At 34.4% G+C, this 21,727-nt stretch overlaps 1 non-coding gene across 1 annotated transcript; it reads left to right on the top strand.

Moving 5' to 3' along the window:
• The first annotated feature begins 20,919 nt into the window (after positions 1–20,919).
• LOC145615764 (small nucleolar RNA R71) lies at positions 20,920–21,025 on the top strand. Its single transcript, XR_014107355.1, has one exon. It is a non-coding gene; the product is annotated as a small nucleolar RNA R71 (small nucleolar RNA).
• The last annotated feature ends 702 nt before the right edge of the window (positions 21,026–21,727 follow it).

The following is a 21,727-nucleotide window of genomic DNA, read 5'->3' as shown; positions in this document are numbered from 1 at the left end:
ATTTTATACAAGTTCATTGCATTGATTAGCTTTAGCTTAGCTTAGTTCTTACCATAAACCCCGCACTTGACTTCGGAGTAGCTTGAAGTTAGGCAATAGACATTCAATTTCCATTTCTTTGGGTTCGACCTCGACTTACTACTATACTTGCATAGGGGTTTGTTGAGTTATAAATATTGTTTGATTGGGTGGGGAGGTAGCCCAACGCCCTACCGTTACCGCACCTATCATTAAGGCAAAATGAGAAGAAGCGTTCCCATTTTCTACATGTTCTTCTAATGAACTTGAAAAGGCTTGATTCATGTCAAATATATGTATTTATAACTTCCTATAAAAAGAAATCACCAAAAAAGGATGTTATAAGGGTTTAAGGTCTTGTAGAACCAAAATCAAGCATATTCGGGCAAAATAGTAAGAAACATTCCCATTTTCTACATGCTCTTTCTACTGAACTTATAAATGCTTGAATCATGTCAAATATATGTATTTATAACTGCCTAAGCATAGAAATCATAAAAAAAAAGCAAGTTATAAGGTTTTAAGGTCTTGTATAACCGAAATCAAGCAAATTCAAGCAAAATGGAAAAATCATTCCCATTTTCAACATGCTCTTTCTAATGAACATGAAAAGTCTTGAGTCATGTCAAACATATGTATTTATAACTTCATAACAAAATAAATCAGAAAAAAAAGGATGTTATAATGTTTTAAGGTCTTGTAGAACCAAAATCAAGCATTTTCGGGCAAAATGGTAAGAAGCGTTCCCATTTTCTACACGCTCATTTTAATGAACTTATAAATGCTTGAGTCATGTCAAATATATTTATTTGTAACCCTAAGCATAGAAATCACACAAACAAAGCAAGTTATAAGGTTTTAAGGTCTGGTAGAACCGAAATCAAGCAAATTTAGGCAAAATGAGAAGAAGCGTTCTCATTTTCTACATGCACTTTCTAATGAACTTGAAAAGGGTTGAGTCATGTCAAATATATGTATTTATAACTTCCTAAGAAAAGAAATCACAAACAAAACATGTTATAAGGTTTTAAGGTGTTGTAGAACCAAAATCAAGCAAATTCGGCCAAAATGGGAAGAAGCGTTCCCCTTTTCTACATGCTCCTTTAAATGAAATTATAAAGGCTTGAATCATATCAAACATATGTATTTGTAACTGCCTAAGCAAATAAATGAAAAAGAGAAAGCAATTTATAAGGTTTTAAGATCTGGTAGAACCGAAATCAAGCAAATTCAGGAAAAATGAGAAGAAGCGTTCCCATTTTCTACACGCTCTTTCTAATGAACTTGAAAAGGATTGATTCATATCAAATATATGTATTTATAACTTCTTAAGAAAATAAATCACAAAAACAAAGCATGTACTAAGGTTTTAAGGTCTTGTAGAACCAATATCAAGCAAATTCGAACAAAAAAGTAAGAAGCATTCCCATTTTCTACATATTCTTTCCAATGAAATTATAAATTCTTGAATCATGTCAAATATATATATTTATAACTGCCTAAGCAAATATGTAACAAAGCAAAAGAAAGTTATAAGGTTTTAAGGTCTTGTAGAACCAAAATCAAGCAAATTCAGGCAAAATGGGAAGAAACGTTCCCATTTTCTACATGCTCTTTCTAATGAACATATAAATGCTTGGATCATGTCAAATATATGTATTTATAAATCCATAAGAAAATAAATCACAAAAACAAAGCAAGTTATGAGGTTTTAAGGTCTTGTAGAACCAAACTCAAGCAATTTCGGGCAAAATAGTAAAAAGCATTCCCAAATTCTACATGCTCTTTCTAATGAACTTATAATTGTTTGAATCATGTGAACTATATGTATTTATAAATTCATAATAATAGAAATCACAAAAACAAAGAAATTTATAAGGTTTTTAGGTCTTGTAGAACTGAAATCAAGCAAATTTGGGAAAAATAGTAAGAAGCATTCCCTTTTTCTACATGCTCTTTTTAATAAACTTGAAAAGGCTTGATTAATGTTAAATATATGTATTTATAATTTCCTAACAAAATAAATCACAAAAACAAAGCAAGTTATACGGTTTTAAGGTCTTGTAGAACAAAAATCAACCAAATTCGGCCCAAATGGTAAAAAGCGTTCCCATTTTCTACATGCTCTTTCTAATGAACTTATAAAGGCTTGAATCATGTCAAATATATGTATTAGTGACTTCCTAAGCATAGAAATCACTAAGAAAAAGCAAGTTATAAGGTTTTAAGGACTAGTAGAACGCAAATTCGGGCAAAATGGGAAGAAGCGTTCCCATTTTCTACATGCTCTTTCTAATAAACTTGAAAAGGCATGATTCATGTCAAATATATCTATTTAGAACATGCTAAGAAAAGAAATCACAAAAACAAAGCATGTTATAAGGTTTTAAGGTCTTGTAGATCCAAAATCAAGCAAATTCCGCCCAAATGGGAAGAAGCGTTCCCATTTTCTACATGCTCTTTCTAATGAACTTATAAAGGCTTGAATCATGTCAAATATATGTATTAGTAACTGCCTAAGCATAGAAATCACTAAGACAAAGCAATTTATAAGGTTTTAAGGTCTAGTAGAACCGAAATCAAGCAAATTCGGGCAAAATGGGAAGAAGCGTAACCCTTTTTTACATGCTCTTTCTAATGAATTTGAAAAGGCATGATTCATGTCAAATATATCTATTTATAATATGCTACAAAAATAAATCACAAAAACAAAGTATGTTATAAGGTTTTAAGGTCTAGTAGAACCAAAATTAAGCAAATTCAGCCCAAATGGGAAGAAGCGTTCCCATTTTCTACATGCTCTTTCTAATGAACTTATAAAGGCTTGAATCATGTCAAATATATATATTTGTAACTGCCTAAGCAAAGAAATCACTAAGAGAAAGCAATTTATACGGATTTAAGGTCTTGTAGAACCGAAATCAAGCGAGTTCGGGCAAAATGAGAAGAAGCGTTCCCATTTTCTACATGCTCTTTCTAATGAACTTGAAAAGGCTTGTTCATGTCAAATATATGTATTTATAACTTCCTAACAAAAGAAATCACAAAAAAGGGATGTTATAAGGTTTTAAGGTTTTGTAGAACCAAAATCAAGCATATTCGAGCAAAATGGTAAGAAGCATTCCCATTTTCTACATGCACTTTCTAATGAACTTATAAATGATTGAAAAATGTCAAATATATCTATTTATAACTGCTTAAGCATAGAAATCACAAAAAAAAAGCAAGCTATAAGGTTTTAAGGTCTGGTAGAACCGAAATCAAGCAAATTCGGGCAAAAAGAGCATAAGCGTTCCCACTTTCTACATGCTCTTTCTAATGAACTTGAAAAGGCGTGATTCATGTCACATATATGTATTAATAACTTCCTAAGAAAATAAATCACAAAAAAGCATGTTTTAAGGTTTTAAGGTCTAGTAGAACCGAAATCAAGCAAATTCGGGCAAAATGGGAAGAAGTGTTCCCATTTTCTACATGCTCTTTATAATGACCTTGAAAAGGCTTGATTCATGTCAAATATATCTATTTATAACATGATAAGAAAAGAAATCACAAAAACAAAGCATGTTACAAGGTTTTAAGGTCTTTTAGAACCAAAATCAAGCAAATTCGGCCCAAATGGGAAGAAGCGTTCCCATTTTCTACATGCTCTTTCTAATGAACTTATAAAGGCTTGAATCATGTCAGATATATGTATTTATAACTACCTAAGCATAGAAATAACTAAGACAAAGCAGGTTATAAGGTTTTAAGGTCTGGTAGAACCGAAATCAAGCAAATTCGGGAAAAAATGAGAAGCGTTCCCATTTTCTACATGCTCTTTCTAATGAACTTGATCTAAAAGGCTTGATTCATGTCAAATATATGTATTTTTAACTTCCTAAGAAAATAAATTACAAAAATAAAGCATGTTATAAAGATTTAAGGTCTTGCAGAGCCAAAATCAAGAAAATTCGGCCAAAATAGGAAGAAGCATTCCCATTTTCTACATGCTCTTTCTAATGAACTTGAAAAGGCTTGATTCATGTCAAATATATGTATTCATAACTGCCTCACAAAAAAAATCACAAAGACAATAAAATTCATAAGGTTTTAAGGTCTTGTAGAACCAAAATCAAGCAAATTCGGGCAAAATATTAAGAAGCATTCCCTTTTTCTACTTGCTCTTTCTAATGAAATTATAAATTCTTGAATCATGTAAAATATACATATTTATAACTGCCTAAGCAAATAAATAACAAAGGAAAAGCAAGTTATAAGGTTTTAAGGTTTTGTAGAACCAAAATCAAGCAAATTCGGGCAAAATGGGAAGAATTGTTCCCATTATCTACATACTCTTTCTAATGAACTTATAAATTCTTGGATAATGTCAAATATATGTATTTATAACTCCATAAGAAAATAAATCACAAAAACAAAGCAAGTTATGAGGTTTTAAGGTCTTGTAGAATCAAAATCAAGCAAATTCAGGCAAAATAGTAAGAAGCATTCCCAAATTCTACATGCTCTTTCTAATAAACTTATAATTGATTGAATCATGTGAAATATATGTATTTATAGATGCATAAGCATAGAATTTACAAAAACAAAGCAAGTTATAAGGTTTTAAGGTCTTGTGTAACTGAAATCAAGAAAATTCGAGCAAAATAGTAAGAAGCATTCCCTTTTTCTACATGCTCTTTTTAATAAACTTTAAAAGGCTTGATTCATGTCAAATATATGTATTTATAACTGCCTAACAAAATTGATCTAAAAAACAAAGCAAGTTATAAGGTTTTAAGGTCTTGTAGAACCAAAATCAAGCAAATTCGAGCAAAATAGTAAAAAGCATTCCCATTTTCTACATGCTCTTTCTAATGAACTAAAAAAAACTTAAATAATGTTAAATATATGTATTTATAATTCCTAACCATAGAAATAACAAAAACAAAGCAAGTTATAAGGTTTTAAGGACTGGTAGAACCGTAATCAAGCAAATTCGAGCTAAATAGGAAGAAGCACCCATTTTTTACATGCTTTTTCTAATGAACTTGAAAAGGCTTTATTCATGTCAAATATATGTATTTATAACTTCCTAACAAAAGAAATCACAAAAACAATGGATGTTATAAGGTTTTAAGGTCTTGTAGAACCAAAATCAAGCATATTCAGGCAAAATAGTTAGAAGCAATCCCATTTTATACATGCTCTTTCTAAGGAACTTATAAAAGCTTGAATCATGTAAAATATATGTATTTATAACTGCCTAAGCATAGAAATCACAAAAAAAGCAAGTTATAAGGTTTTAAGGTCTTGTAGAATCGAAATCAAGCAAATTCAAGCAAAATGGGAAAAAGCATTCCTATTTTCAACATGCTCTTTCTAATGAACATGAAAAGGCTTGAGTCATGTCAAATATATGTTATGAGGTTTTAAGGTCTTGTAGAACCAAAATCAAGCATTTTCGGGCAAAATGGGAAGAAGCGTTCCCATTTTTTACATGCTCTTTCTAATGAACTTATAAATGCTTTAGTCATGTCAAATATATTTATTTGTAACTGAATAAGCATAGTAATCACAAAAACAAAGCAAGTTATAAGGTTTAAGGTCTGGTAGAACCGAAATCAAGCAAATTCAGGCAAAATGAGAAGAAGCGTTCCTATTTTCTACACGCTCTTTCTAATGAACTTGAAAAGGCTTGATTCATGTCTAATATATGTATTTATAACTTTCTATGAAAAGAAATCACAAAAATAAAGCATGTTATAAGGTTGTAAGGACTTGTAGAGCCAAAATCAAGCAAATTCGGCCAAAATGGGAAGAAGCATTAATTCCCATTTTCTACATGCTCTTTCTAATGAACTTGAAAAGGCTTGAATCATGTCAAATATATGTTTTTTTAACTGCCTAAGCATAGAAATAACTAAGACAAAGCAGGTTATAAGGTTTTAAGGTCTGGTAGAACCGAAATCAAGCAGATTCGGGAAAAAATGAGAAGCGTTCCCATTTTCTACATGCTCTTTCTAATGAACTTGATCTAAAAGGCTTGATTCATGTCAAATATATGTATTTTTAACTTCCTAAGAAAATAAATCACAAAAATAAAGCATGTTATAAGGTTTTAAGGACTTGTAGAGCCAAAATCAAGCAAATTCGGCCAAAATGGGAAGAAGCATTAATTCCCATTTTCTACATGCTCTTTCTAATGAACTTGAAAAGGCTTGAGTCATGTCAAATATATGTATTCATAACTGCCTCACAAAAGAAATCACAAAAACAAAGCAATTCGTAAAGTTTTAAGGTCTTGTAGAACCAAAATCAAGCAAATTCGGACAAAATAGCTAATATATGTATTTATAGCTAATAGCAAGCCTTCGTTTTATTGCTAAAAGTGATTGAACGATTATTAATTCCTTCTAATATTTCTTTTGTATAGAACAAGATGACTTGTTTTTGTTTTATTTATTACAACATATTAATTAAAATGTGATGTCATTTTAGCAACAAATAGTAAAACAAGTGTCTCTATTAGCAACAACTAGAAATTTTGTTGCCAAACGTTTTGTAAAATGGCATTGCTAAATGACAACAAATAAAAAATATGTTGTCATCTAGCAATAATAATGAGACGGCTAATTTCTAATAGGAACAATTCAAAATTTGTTGCCTCAATTTGTTTCTAAATCGCTACAAATAAAAATTAATTGTCAAAATTTGTTGATATATGGAAACAAGACAAAATTTGATGAAATCTAGCAACAACTAGTAACAAAACATGTTTTCAATAGCAACAAAAAAGAGATATATTGGAAGTCAAACACATTCAAACAAAGCTTTTTGAATCAAATAAAACTCAAATGCATTCAACAAGCTAATTGATTCAAATGAAAGTTAAACACATTCAACAACGCTTTTTGAATCAAAAGAAAGTCAAATACATTCAACAAAAACAATTGAGTCGAATGAAAGTCAAACACATTCAAACAAAGCTTTTTGAATAAAATGAAAGTCAAATGCATTCAACAAAGATAATAGAGTCAAATGAAAGTTAAACACATTCAAACAAAGCTTTTTGAAATCAAATCAAATTCAAATGCATTCAACATAGCTTTTTGACTCAAATGAAAGTCAAACACATTCAAACAAAGCTTTTTGAATCAAATGAAAGTGAAATGCATTCAACAAAGCTTTTTGACTCAAATGAAAGTCAAACACATTCAAACAAAGCTTTTAGAATCAAATGAAAGTCAAATGCATTCAACAAAGCTAATTGAGTCAAATGAAAGTCAAACACATTCAAACAATGCTTTTTGAATCAAATGAATGTAAAATGCAACAACTAGTAAGAGGCTAATTTCTAATAGGAACAATTCAAAAATTTGTTTTTAAATCGCTACAAATAAAAAATTAGTTGTCAGAATTTGTTGATATATGGAAACAAGACAAAATTTGATGAAATTTAGCAACAAGTAGTAACACAACTTGTTTTCAATAGCAACAGAAAAGAGATATATTGAATCAAATGAAAGTCAAATGCATTCAACAAAGTTAATTGGGTGAAATGAAAGTCAAACACATTCATACAAAGCTTTTTGAATCAAATAAAACTCAAATGCATTCAACAAAGCTAATTGAGTCAAATCAAAGTCAAACACATTCATACAACGCTTTTTGAATTAAATGAAATTCAAATACATTCAACAAAGATAATTGAGTCAAATGAAAGTCAAACACATTTAAACAAAGCTTTTTGAATCAAATGAAAGTCAAATGCATTAACCATAGCTTTTTGACTCAAATGAAAGTCAAACACATTCAAACAAAGCTTTTTGAATCAAATGAAAGTCAAATGCATTCAACAAAGCTTTTTGACTCAAATGAAAGTAAAACACATTCTAACAAAGCTTTTTGAATCAAATGAAAGTCAAATGCATTCAACAAAGCTAATTGAGTCAAATGAAAGTCAAACACATTCAAACAAAACTTTTTGAATCAAATGAATGTAAAATGCAACAACTAGTAAGACGGCTAATTTCTAATAGGAACAATTCAAAAATTTTTTGCCTCAATTTATTTCTAAATCGCTACAAATAAAAAATTAGTTGTCAGAATTTGTTGATGTATGGAAACAAGACAAAATTTGATGAAATCTAGAAACTCCTAGTAAGACAACTTGTTTTCAATAGCAACAAAAAAGAGATATATTGATCAGTCAAATGAAAGTCAAATGCATTCAAAAAAGATAATTGGGTCAAATGAAAGTCAAACACATTCATACCAAGCTTTTTAAATCAAATAAAACTCAAATGCATTCAACAAAGATAATTGAGTCAAATGAAAGTCAAACACATTTAAACAAAGCTTTTTGAATCAAATTAAAGTCAAATGCATTCAATAAAGCTTTTTGACTCAAATGAAAGTCAAACACATTCAAATAAAGCTTTTTGAATCGAATGAATGTCAAATGCATTCAATAAAGATAATTGAGTCAAATGAAAGTCAAACACATTCATACAAAGCTTTTTGAATCAAATGAAAGACAACTGCATTCAAAAAAGATAATTGAGTCAAATGAAAGCCAACACATTCAAACAAAGTTTTTTGATTCAAATGAAAGTCAAATTCATTCAACAAACCTAATTGAGTCAAATGAAAGTCAAATACACTCAAACAAAGCTTTTTGAATCAAATGAAAGTAAAATGCATTTAACGAAGCTAATTGAGTCAAATGCAAGTCAAACACATTCAAACAAAGCTTTTTGAATTAAATGAAATTTAAATGCAATTAACAAAGCTAATTGAGTCAAATGAAAGTCAAAACATTAATACAAACTAATTGACTCAAGTGAAAGTAAAATGCATTCTACAAAGTTAATTGAGTCAAATGAAAGTCAAACACACTCAAACACACTCAAACAAAGCTTTTTGAATCAAATGAAAGTTAAATGCATTCAACAAAGATATATAAGTCAAATGAAAGTCAAACACATTCAAATAAACCTTTTAGAATCAAATGAAAGTCAAATGCATTTAACAAAGCTAATTAAGTCAAATGAAAGTCAAACACATTCAAACAAAGCTTTTTGAATCAAATGAAAGTTAAATGAATTCAACAAAGCTTTTTAACACAAATGAAAGTCAAACACATTCAAACAAAGTTTTGTAAATCAAATGAAAGTAAAATGCATTCAACAAAGCTAATTGAGTCAAATGAAAGTCAAACACATTCATACAACGCTTTTTGAATTAAATGAAAGTCAACTACATTCAACAAAGATAATTGAGTCAAATGAAAGTCAAACACATTTAAACAAAGCTTTTTGAATCAAATGAAAGTGAAATGCATTCAACAAAGCTTTTTGACTCAAATGAAAGTCAAACACATTCAAACAAAGCTTTTAGAATCAAATGAAAGTCAAATGCATTCAACAAAGCTAATTGAGTCAAATGAAAGTCAAACACATTCAAACAATGCTTTTTGAATCAAATGAATGTAAAATGCAACAACTAGTAAGAGGCTAATTTCTAATAGGAACAATTCAAAAATTTGTTTTTAAATCGCTACAAATAAAAAATTAGTTGTCAGAATTTGTTGATATATGGAAACAAGACAAAATTTGATGAAATTTAGCAACAAGTAGTAAGACAACTTGTTTTCAATAGCAACAGAAAAGAGATATATTGAATCAAATGAAAGTCAAATGCATTCAACAAAGTTAATTGGGTGAAATGAAAGTCAAACACATTCATACAAAGCTTTTTGAATCAAATAAAACTCAAATGCATTCAACAAAGCTAATTGAGTCAAATCAAAGTCAAACACATTCATACAACGCTTTTTGAATTAAATGAAAGTCAAATACATTCAACAAAGATAATTGAGTCAAATGAAAGTCAAACACATTTAAACAAAGCTTTTTGAATCAAATGAAAGTCAAATGCATTCAACATAGCTTTTTGACTCAAATGAAAGTCAAACACATTCAAACAAAGCTTTTTGAATCAAATGAAAGTCAAATGCATTCAACAAAGCTTTTTGACTCAAATGAAAGTAAAACACATTCATACCAAGCTTTTTAAATCAAATAAAACTCAAATGCATTCAACAAAGATAATTGAGTCAAATGAAAGTCAAACACATTTAAACAAAGCTTTTTGAATCAAATGAAAGTCAAATGCATTCAACAAAGATAATTGAGTCAAATGAATGTCAAACACATTCAAACAAAGCTTTTTGAATCAAATTAAAGTCAAATGCATTCAATAAAGCTTTTTGACTCAAATGAAAGTCAAACACATTCAAATAAAGCTTTTTGAATCGAATGAATGTCAAATGCATTCAATAAAGATAATTGAGTCAAATGAAAGTCAAACACATTCATACAAAGCTTTTTGAATCAAATGAAAGACAACTGCATTCAAAAAAGATAATTGAGTCAAATGAAAGCCAACACATTCAAACAAAGTTTTTTGATTCAAATGAAAGTCAAATTCATTCAACAAACCTAATTGAGTCAAATGAAAGTCAAATACACTCAAACAAAGCTTTTTGAATCAAATGAAAGTAAAATGCATTTAACAAAGCTAATTGAGTCAAATGCAAGTCAAACACATTCAAACAAAGCTTTTTGAATTAAATGAAATTTAAATGCAATTAACAAAGCTAATTGAGTCAAATGAAAGTCAAAACATTAATACAAACTAATTGACTCAAGTGAAAGTAAATTGCATTCTACAAAGTTAATTGAGTCAAATGAAAGTCAAACACACTCAAACAAAGCTTTTTGAATCAAATGAAAGTTAAATGCATTCAACAAAGATATATAAGTCAAATGAAAGTCAAACACATTCAAATAAACCTTTTAGAATCAAATGAAAGTCAAATGCATTTAACAAAGCTAATTAAGTCAAATGAAAGTCAAACACATTCAAACAAAGCTTTTTGAATTAAATGAAAGTGAAATGCAATTAACAAAGCAATGATGGGAAGGAGAACGGTAGGTCGTTGGGATACCACCCCACCCAATCAAACAAAATTTGTAACTTAACAAACCCCTATTTAGTGTAGTGGTAAGTCAAGGTCGAACCCAAGGGAACGGAGGTCGAATGCACAATGCCTAAGTCAAGCTATTTTGAAGTCAAGTAAAAGGGGTTTATGAAGGAAACTAGAGCTATAGCTAAATGATGCAAGAACTTGTATGAAATCAATCTAAAGAAACTAGGGCAATGGATCCACATGAAATTGTAATTGAAAATGGTAATTTGGGAGGTCAAATCGACTAAGTCAAGTGATATGAAGGAAGATCATTATGTATCCAAAAGACCATATTAAGTTAGTTCACCTAGAGGTCTAACTAGCGTCAACTATGCTAAACACTACCTAGGGAACGTCACAAAGCACCTCAATCGTGAAATTGCAAGTTACTAATCAATGATCCGTATCATAGCAAGCTCACAATGCAATCTAGTGCAATAATCAAAGATGGCCAAACTTCAATCAATCACACACATGCACATGAATTATCAACCAAATTTAATCATATCATCAACTCCATCAATTATCCCCAAATTACTCTAATCCATCACTCAAACATGCTTCACCATTTCCCTAGCTAGAAAACTACTCACTAGCCATAGGAATCAAGATCAAAACTACAACAATCATCAATTTCATCATCAACATAATTGAAATCAAAGATCAAACCAACAATCAATCAAAAATCAATAAAACTACAATCAACCATCAAACAAGCTTCAATCAATCAACAATAACATGGAAAACAAATGAAATCAACTAGAATCAAACTTGTATTGAAATCAAGAAGAAGATCCTTACAAAACTTTGATATAAAGATCAACAACAATGAAGAATTCTTGAGCAATCACAAAAAATCATGAGTTTCTCTCTCTAAAGTTCTTGAGTTTCTCTCTCTAAAATTCTCTCAAAAACTAACTATCCAATTCAATCTAAAAAACTTCTTACTAAAAATAGGAAGAAATAACTATATATACAAGGAGGAGGTCGGTATTGACGCCCAAAAATAGACCCATGTAGGTGCGGGCGCTCGGAGGAGAGAGAATGGTGCGCACGGGACACACCCAAATTGGTGCGCCCGCACGCTCCAGGTGTGCGGCCGCACCCGACTAATGTGCGGCCGCACACCACCTTGGTGCGCCCGCACCTGGCTGGGTATTCCCCCTTCATCTCTTCGTCCTAGCTTAAGCGGTGCACACATCCTAGATGATGATGATGGAGGACAAAGTAGGCAGAAACTTTCTTGAATTTCTTGAAGAGTATAAGCCATGGAGAAGGCATATACAAAGCCTTGAAGCTTGCCCCTTGGATCCACCTTTGACTTGAAGCTTCTAGCACCATCTTTAGGCATGAAAACAATGAAAGCTCATAGAGAGGAAGCTCGGGAATCCTTGGACAATCAATTACCACCTACAAACAAATGATAAAAAACAAGTAAAAGAGAAAAATAACAAGTAAACTAGAAAATGCATGATATAGAGAAATTAACTACAAAAAGCATAAAATGAAGAAAACAAGAATAAATCTAAGGAAAACTAAAGAAAAGAGAGATAAAATGAAATAGAATTCATCCAAAAAGGGACCAAATGAGTGCCATAAATGTCACTCATCAAATTCCCCCAGGCTAAACTTTTGCTCGTCCTCGAGCAAAACAAAGCAAGAAATATAAAGGATGAAAAATTTATTGAAAACGAAAAAGAAAGACTCAAGATAAGAATATACACTAAAACATACTATCGTAGGAATCACGGTTGCTTTTAGCTACAACAAGCCCTTTAAACCCCAAAGTCGCCTATGAGGACGAGTGAGGTCTCGTAAGGGTATCCTAAGAGTTTGACCCATAACTCTCCACCAAACATCAATGAGGCAAACCATAAAAAGAAAGGAAAATAAAATGAAAACAAACCTTTGCGAAATGAACTAACATAAAGACTATAATGCAAATGAATGACAATCTTTCTCAAGTAGTTAAGGTATGCACGTTTCAAGATATCCAAGGTTGATTGAAACATAGGGTATGCTAGGCATAGGAACTAGTTATCACAATCCACTTTCATCCCAAAAAATCTTACCGCGTTCTCCCCACTAGTCTCAAATCTCCCCTTAGTGAGTGTCCCAATGATTCCTCGAAGGAACCGGAAAAAGAATTATTTTAAGGCAACTCGACAATCTTGACTATGCATCCCCTTTCCTTAGGCAATGACCCATGATGCCCTCCCCCGAATAGTGACTCAACTATCTAGGTCGAAAGGTCTTTCCCCAAAGTTGTAACGTAAGGCATAAAGGGTGAAGGTAGGCTAAAATTTTAAAATTTGGTGATTTTCCTAAAAAGTGAAGCAAAAGGGTGATCAATCCTTAACACCACAATCAAGAAATTACCAAACAAAAACAATACCCCCAAGCTTACTTGAAGCTATACTCACAAAAATATATACAAAAAGCGTACACGCTTCTCCCCCAAGCTAAAATAAAGCATTGTCCTCAATGCTTAGAAGGAGAAAAGAATTCATCAAAATATTTTTGAATTTTTCACTTTTTCAACTTTTTTTTTTTCTCTTTTTTTTTTTCTCTTTTTTTTTTTTGTATTGAACTTGCAATGTCCATGCCTTTTACTTAATTCGGACGGCTTTTCCTATATGCAACTTATTAGTCCACGCCTTTTTGAAGTAGGACGGCTTTTACTCAAATATTTGCCATTATTCACAAATAAAATGAAATCACAAACTTGCATTCATAAAAACCAAAAGTCCAACTTATCCACCACAAACTCCATCTCAAATGATCATATTGCTTCACAAAAACCAAGAGAATATAGAAAATGAAACAAAAGGTCAAATAACTAAAGATGTGGCTTGAAAAGAAGGGATAAGGCTCAAATGGTTGCAAGAAGGCAAATGTAAACCCAAAAATAAAGAAAATAACAAAACATAACAAAAATGAAAAATACCACCCCGAAAAATGTGCCTTTGTCCTTCCTAGATAGTTCGGTCTCGTGTTTGAGAATCATACATCAAGCTTTATTAGATTAGGTTTGCATAGTCAAGGATCCACGCCGCTCATACAAGGAATGTTGAAGGCTAGAAAAACAAGTAACCTCACAAGGATGTGGCAAAAACTCACTAGTGGTGTCAAATTAACTATAGGGAGCAACTACCAACATGCCACAAACAAGTAGAATCCGGCTTCAAGATCCTCAGTTCAAACCAACTACCCTAGCATACACTATCCTAGAGTCAACCGAACATAGTCTCAAACCGTGCATACCTTTACAACCTAGGAAGAAAATCATGCAAAAGACAAGTCCAATGTATAAGGTTCATTCCAAAAGAAAAATGAAAAATAATGCCTCAAAATCACATCAAAAATGAAAAGAAAAATAAAGGAAAGTAAAAGAAAAAGAAAAATAAAAGAAAGTAAAAGAAAAGAAATGGAAACATAGAAAAGGAAATATAGGAGAAATAGCATGCAATGGACTAGAAAGCAAGTTAAACACAAAAAATTCCCAATCGACAAACAAGTGATCGATCGACATCAATGTCATCGATCCCAAACACATTACGTGTTAACAAGCATCCATCCTCAAACCATTCAACTTCTCCTAAACTAAACCTATTCTATGCAACCAAGGAAAGTAAAGAGAAAATAAGAAAGGTCTCACCGGGCTTCCAAGCTTAGAAAAAATAAACGAAGCAATTAGAAACCACCTCGTAGCATTCCATATCCATAAGCTCTTTAGGGAACCAAGTGAGAAAAAGAAATAAAATAAACTATGAACAAAGAAAATGGTTAGTAACTTCAATACAAAGAAAAGAAAACAACAAATAAAATGAAACTAATCCAAACAAAAAGTATATACAACCAAAGAAAATAAAGGCTAAACTAATCAAAGAATAGGAAGAATAAAAGAAATAAAACTAAGGAAACAAGAAAGTCTAAACTAACTAAAGAACTACACTAAACTACAAGATTTGGATTTAAGGGATTTGGATCAAAGGGTTTTGGATTAAGGGGATTTGGATATTAGGGATCAACAACAAAAACATGCCAAGCGAAACATCATCACAAACAACAAGCATCCAAGCAAATAGGGTAAACAAGCTAGCTACAAGGAAGGTAGCCTAGAGATCAAGAAAATGAGGAAATCAAACAAGAGGAATAAAAACAAACATGCAAACAACTAAGGTATGTACACAACAACAAAATTGGTCACCGAGCAAATTATTAGTTCCCCCAAGCTAGATAAAAATACATCTCAACATCCCAAATAAAACAAATCATGCATCAAAAATATAAGGGATGGAGGCAAAAAGCATGAGAAGCTAAAGGGAACTAATAACTACTACCATCACCACCACCACTCCCACTCGCCCCGGCCCCATCGGGGTCCTTGTTGCGCTCGGGGTCATCGAAGGGATGAGGGTAAGGCTCCCATCCTCCGGTGTACCCCTCGGGCCACCCATAATGCCCCTTGAAAAGATCTTGTTGCCAAGGAGCAAGAGGGGTGAATTTATCGGGCAAAGTGAGTTCGAAGGGGTGGTTGGGATGGACATGGGGGTAGTTAGGATCACCCCTATAGTCATTACCACCCGGAGCCTTGTAATCATAGTTACCGTGCTCGTCCAGATAGTAGCGACGCTCGGTGTCGGGGTTAGAAGGCCCCGACCAATAAGGATGCCAAACGAAGGTAGAGGACCTTGTTGGGGCGGGAAGTACGGATAGTTAACCGGGGGAGTAATGTTCCCGCGGTTAACTTCCGCCTCATAAATTTGTTGTTGTTGTGCAAACATACCTTGTCGCATCTCTTGAATACCTCTTAGTTGGTCATAGATGGCCCCAAAGTCTTGATAATACATGCCATCCACGTGGATTTTCAATCCACTCATTTGCTCACTAAGAGCCCTCAAATCCGCATTGGCATAAGCATGTTGCCCTTGCTCTTGCTCTTGCTCTTGAGGAGCTTGTTGTTGTGGAGAATGTTGTTGTTGTTGTTGTTGTTGTTGTTGATGATGTTGTTCTTCTTCATCATCTTCTTCCTCATCCTCATCGGAGTCGAAGTTAGGACGCCGAAAGGACTTGGGGACATGCCACACATTGTTGGCGATCCGGGCCAAAGAAGTCAAGCCGGGGTTAGGCAAGTAGCACCAATGCTCGTTGCCCCTAAGCCACTCATATCTCCCTTCGCTATAGCCCTTGGAGATGAATTGGATTTGACCCAATTGTTGCATATCGAGGTAGATGGAGGTGCTATCCCCGGTCTCCTTACAAAATGGGAGATAAGCATCGAGGCGAAGGCGAGTCAAGAGCCTAGTTACCATGCCCCCGCATGGGATCCCTCCCGTACTCCTCTTGCGAAGATCCAAACAATACTGGGCAAAAATATACCCCAAGTTCAACCGGCCCACATACTCTGGGCGGGTAGACAACCATAGGACCTTGAGCTCCAACTTACTCAACTTCCCCAATTCTTGTTTGGGGAACAAAACATAGCCCAAAAGACGGTGCACAACCCTAAGACAAGGTTGGTACACCGATGAGATCTTAGCCCTGTTGGTGATAAACTCGTTACCACCCGAGATGTCTTCCCACCATGAGTTGTGATCATACTCCGAGAAGATGTAATGTTCAACGTTCAAAATATCCCCGTGGGGATCAATGTCCAAAGCGGCGTTGAACTCTTCCAATGAGTGGTCGAAGATGTGGTTGAACAATTGGAAGCGCACCCTATATACCCCTCCTACGGGTACAAGCTCCAAGGTAGCCAAAAACTCCAAAGTAGGCTCCTTGTAGGTGCGGTAGGCATCGGTGATGAAAGAACCCAATCGGAGGTTTAAGAGCAACGACCGCACATCATCATCAATACCCAATTTCACCATATCGGGTTGGAAGTAGTGGCGGGTTTGTTTTAGGGTTCTTTCTTCCTTCAAATTTTGGTTGAAGGTCTTTTGTTTTTCGGTGAAGTTTTTCTTTTTGGGTAGAGAGGTTGGGGGTCGTGTTTGAGTGGAAGAGGGGTTGGAAGTACTAGGCCTAGAAGATGTACTAGGCCTAGAGGAGGTACTTGGGCGAGGTGGTTCATCGATGCTAACATCGGTTTTCCTTTTCTTGGTGAGTTTCTTGAAGTATTTAGACATGTTTGAGAGGCTAAGAAAGATCACCAACACCCAACAAGAAGCAAAACCAATGAACCAAGAATACCACACCCAAATTCACCAAACTCCAAATTCACACTTCTTTTCAATCAAAACCAATTCCAAACCAATCAACAACACCAATAATCCAAGAAAAACTCCTTTCAACAATCCAAGAACAACCACAAGACCAATACCACAATCACCACATACTACCAATATTCCAAAAATTCAACTCACAATATATCAACCAAAAATGATGAGAATCACTACAAAATCAACAAACATTACAATGTTATGCAAAATCAATCAATAAACATCACCAAATCACAACCAATATCAAGATCAAGCATCAAAAATCACAAAATCAATTCTACACTATTCATGCTCATACAAATTTTCAATCTATGCAAAATTATGATGTAAATGGCAAAATTAAAGCAAGGATTAGTGATTATACCATAAAAGAAGCAAGATTAACCAACTTTGAGCAAGCAATTTCAACCCACAAAGAAAGCCCCAAATTCGGCCACCAAGAGTAGGAGAGAGAGTGAGTGAAATTTGGGTCAATTTGTGAGGAATTTGTAGTGTAGGAAGGATTGTGAGTGATTTTGAGTGAAAATGGAGTGATTTTAGTGAGGATTTGAGTGATTTTTGATGGTGAATGAGGGATGAAATGGTGCGCACAGGAGGGTTTGAATGAGGGGAATTCGTGAGGAAGATAGAGGAAATGAGGAAATGAGGAAATGAAGGGAAAAAGGAGGAAGAAGGAGGTATATGGCACGTCCAGCCCATGTGCGGCCGCACAGGATTGGTGTGCGCCCGCACACGCAGGCTGTGCGCCCGCACATGCCTCGTGTGCGGCCGCACATCCCTGTGCGTGCCTATTCCTTCTTTTTTTCTCAACAATTTGATACTTACTGCCTATTTTGGTGCGCACATGAATCATGATGGTGATGAGGAGCAACATAGGCAGTAGCTAAAATCTTTTGCAAAGCTCTCAAAGTTGAAAATTCATGTGATCACCATAAAAATTCACTAAGTATCAATTTCCTCCAACTTTCAAAACATGAATTTCCTATCTTACCTCTCTAAAATTCTTACCCTTTTTACCTAAAATTTCAATTAGAATCGAACAAAATGTGATTTGTGCCATGAACACCTTCCATTCACCATGCATACTTGTAGAATTCCAATCCCGCAAAAGGTCATCCTAAAAATCCAATCAAGTAGAAAAGTGAAAGGAAAGACAAAGTAATAAAAGAAACAAAAATAAGAAAATTCAAAAATCAAAAGGAAAGGTTAGAAACTCCGGGTTGCCTCCCGGGAAGCGCTTGCTTAAGGTCCTAAGCTCGACCCTTCCTCCAAATAATGGAGGGTCAAAGAACACCACCTTCTTCAAGGTAGTTGATGGAGCAAAATCTTCTTCAATTTTGAGCAACTTCTCATCGTTGCTTAATGAAACCTTCACAAAATTCTTTTCAAATTCTTCCTTCTCTTTTCTCAATTTCTTCCTTTTTCTTGATTTCTTCGAGTCACGGGCCTTTTTCTTCGGCTTGACTTCAACATCCTTGACCATGGAAGCTTTCTCTTCATCTTGAGAATTAAGCTTGAACCAATTTGGAATCTCAATTTCTTTCTCATCCCTTGGCTTTTGAATTACAAATTCTTCTTCAGTAACATCATCAAGACTTGCACAAACATCATCAACAATCTCAAAAACATCGTTAGTAGAGGAATCTACCATGCACACATCATCAATGGAACGAGAAAGACTAACACATGCTATATCTTGCACACAAGATAAGGACTCATGCATTGGCTTCAACTTAAAACTCTCTTCCAATTTTCCACATCTCAAAGTGATTTGGCCTCCCTTCACATCTATTAAGGCTCCCGAGGTGGCTAAGAAAGGCCTCCCTAGAATGATTGGAATATGCTCATCCTCCTCAATCTCCAAAACAACAAAATCAACGGAAAAGACAAACTCTCCAATCTTTAAAGGGATATCATCAATTCTTCCCTTAGGAAGCTTAATAGAGCGATCGACCAATTGAAGTATTATATTAGATGGTTGAAGCTCACCTAGATCAAGCCTCTTGAAAACCGAAAAGGGCATAATACTCACACTAGCCCCAAGATCACACAAAGCATTCTCAAAAACCATTTTCTTGATTTGACAAGGGATTGAAAAATTCCCCGGATCTTCCATTTTCTCCGGAAGCTCACCATGGATAAGAGCACTAAAACACTTCCCTCCTTCCACCAAACTACCCTCATCAAAATTTTCCTTCTCCTCTAGTATCTCCTTAAGAAACTTGGAGTACTTAGGCATATCGGGAATTTGCTCGGTACCAGGGTGTGGAATCATGGACTTCCTTAAGAACTTCAAGCAACTTCCCAAATTGCTAATCCATTTTGAATCTCAAGTATTTTTGGGGGTATGGTAGATCGGGAAATCTCTCTACCTCACTCATCTTCTCAACAACACTTTCTTCTTTTTTCTCAACCTCACAATAAATTTCCTTGGACTCAACCCTCTCTACTTCATTCTCCATAGCACCACTCTCATCTCTTCCCTCTTTTGAACAAGAAACTCCCTCATTAAAGTCATTTCCACCACTTGTGGCAATAGAGTACACGGGATTCTTTGGTTCAACACCTTGGGAAGGCAAAGATGAAGGACTAGCATAATCCTTAATAGTGCTTGCTAATTGGGTAATTTGAGTCTCAAGCATCTTATTGTGGGTCATTATCTCATTGAATTTCTTATCACTAACCGCCATATAGGTGTTAATGATCTTGGTTTGATTATCAATCAATTCCTCCAAAGTAGTCCTAGGAGAAGAAGGTTGTGAATAGGAATTTCCACCTTGAGTCTTTGGAACAAATCCGGGTGGGGGACCTCTTTGAGCATTGTTTTGAAAATTTCCCCTTCCTTGATTGTTCCAATTACCCCTATTTTGATTTGAACCATAACCTTGATTATGGTTACCACCACCTTGATTATGGTTACCATTACCTTGGTTATGATTTCCATAACCTTGGTTTTGATTACCATAGCCTTGGTTTTGATTACCATAATTTTGGCTTTGATTTTGGCCACTATAACCTTGGTTATGGTTACCACGAGAACCTTGATTTCCTTGGTTCCTATAACCACCACCATGATTATAGTTGTCAAAATTGCCTTGGTTTTGGTAATTCCTATTCCATTGGCCTCTTTGATTATCAAACCTTTGGACATTGTTGTTTGACACAAAATTAACATGTTCACACTCATTGTTGTCAAACTCATCAACACATTCATTGTTGCAATTGCTAGAATCATGGTCATATGATCCACATACATCACAAAACAAACATCCCATAGGCATATTATGTGAAGTAGAAGGAGTTTGAGAGTTAGAAGAAGTACCTCTCCCCTTAATTTGGGAGGGAAGATTTGGAGCTTGGGAAGAGGAAGAAACACTCTCCAACTTGGCCTTGATTGCCGTCATCTCCTTTCCCAAGTTTGTCATTTGAGAGGAAAGATTGTTGATGGAATTGAGATGGTCCACCGAGTACAACGAAGATTGCTTGCTTGAAGAATCTCTTTCCCCATCTTGCCAATCTCTATAGTAAGTCACCACATCCTCTATTATGTCCACAACTTCTTCTTCGGTTTTGTTCATGATTGGACCACCGGCCCCTCCATCAAGACATGCCTTGCCTTGAGGACTCAAACCACCATAGAAGATTTGGATCAATTGATATGTTGGAATTCCGTGGTGAGGACATTCTCTTTGGTACTCCTTGAATCTCTCCCATGCTTCATAAAGACTCTCATTTGGCTTTTGCTTGAACCCTTGAATTAAAGCCCTTGCCTCCGCCGTTTTCTTTTGAGGATAGAAACGGGACAAGAAAGCTTTAGTGACATCCTCCCACGTTCTAAATGAATTGGGCTTCACCTCTTTGTCTAGCCATTCCAAAGACCTTCCTATGAGGGAGAAAGGGAACAACTTAAGGCGGATTAATTCTTGAGATACTCCATTAACCTTGATTGTGTTGCAATATTTTTCAAAATCCTTAAGATGGTTCAATGGGCTCTCGTTCTTTGCCCCACTATATTGCCTCCTCTCAATTAGGGTGATCATTGCCGGCCTAATTTCAAAATCGTTTGCCGGTGTTATAGGTGGAGCTATGCCGCTCTCGAACCTATATGCATCGGGCACTCCCAATTCTTTCAAGGCAACTCTTGGTTGTTCTCCCATGACTTGCTCTTGTTCAATCTCTTCTTCTCTTGAAGAACTATAATCCAAAGTCTTGTTTGCTACTCTCCTCCTTGAGAGAGTTCTTTTAATCTCCGGATCTAAGGGAACAAATGAACGATCTCGGGACCTATGCATACAAAACTCAAAGAAAATATAAGTAGCACGGCTACAAGTGTAGCCTAAAGAGTAAAATCTTTTTGTATTTTGCAAATGAAATGAAATAGACTCAACAACAACATGCACTCAAAGCACCATTCCCCGGCAACGGCGCCATTTTGATGGGAAGGAGAACTGTAGGTCGTTGGGCTACCACCCCA

This window comes from Chenopodium album, chromosome 25 (assembly GCF_948465745.1).
Source record: "Chenopodium album chromosome 25, dcCheAlbu1.1, whole genome shotgun sequence".
NCBI classification, from domain to species: Eukaryota; Viridiplantae; Streptophyta; class Magnoliopsida; order Caryophyllales; family Amaranthaceae; genus Chenopodium; species Chenopodium album.
The sequence above is the reverse complement of the archived record's forward strand: the minus strand, read 5'-3'. Positions and strand labels throughout refer to the sequence as shown.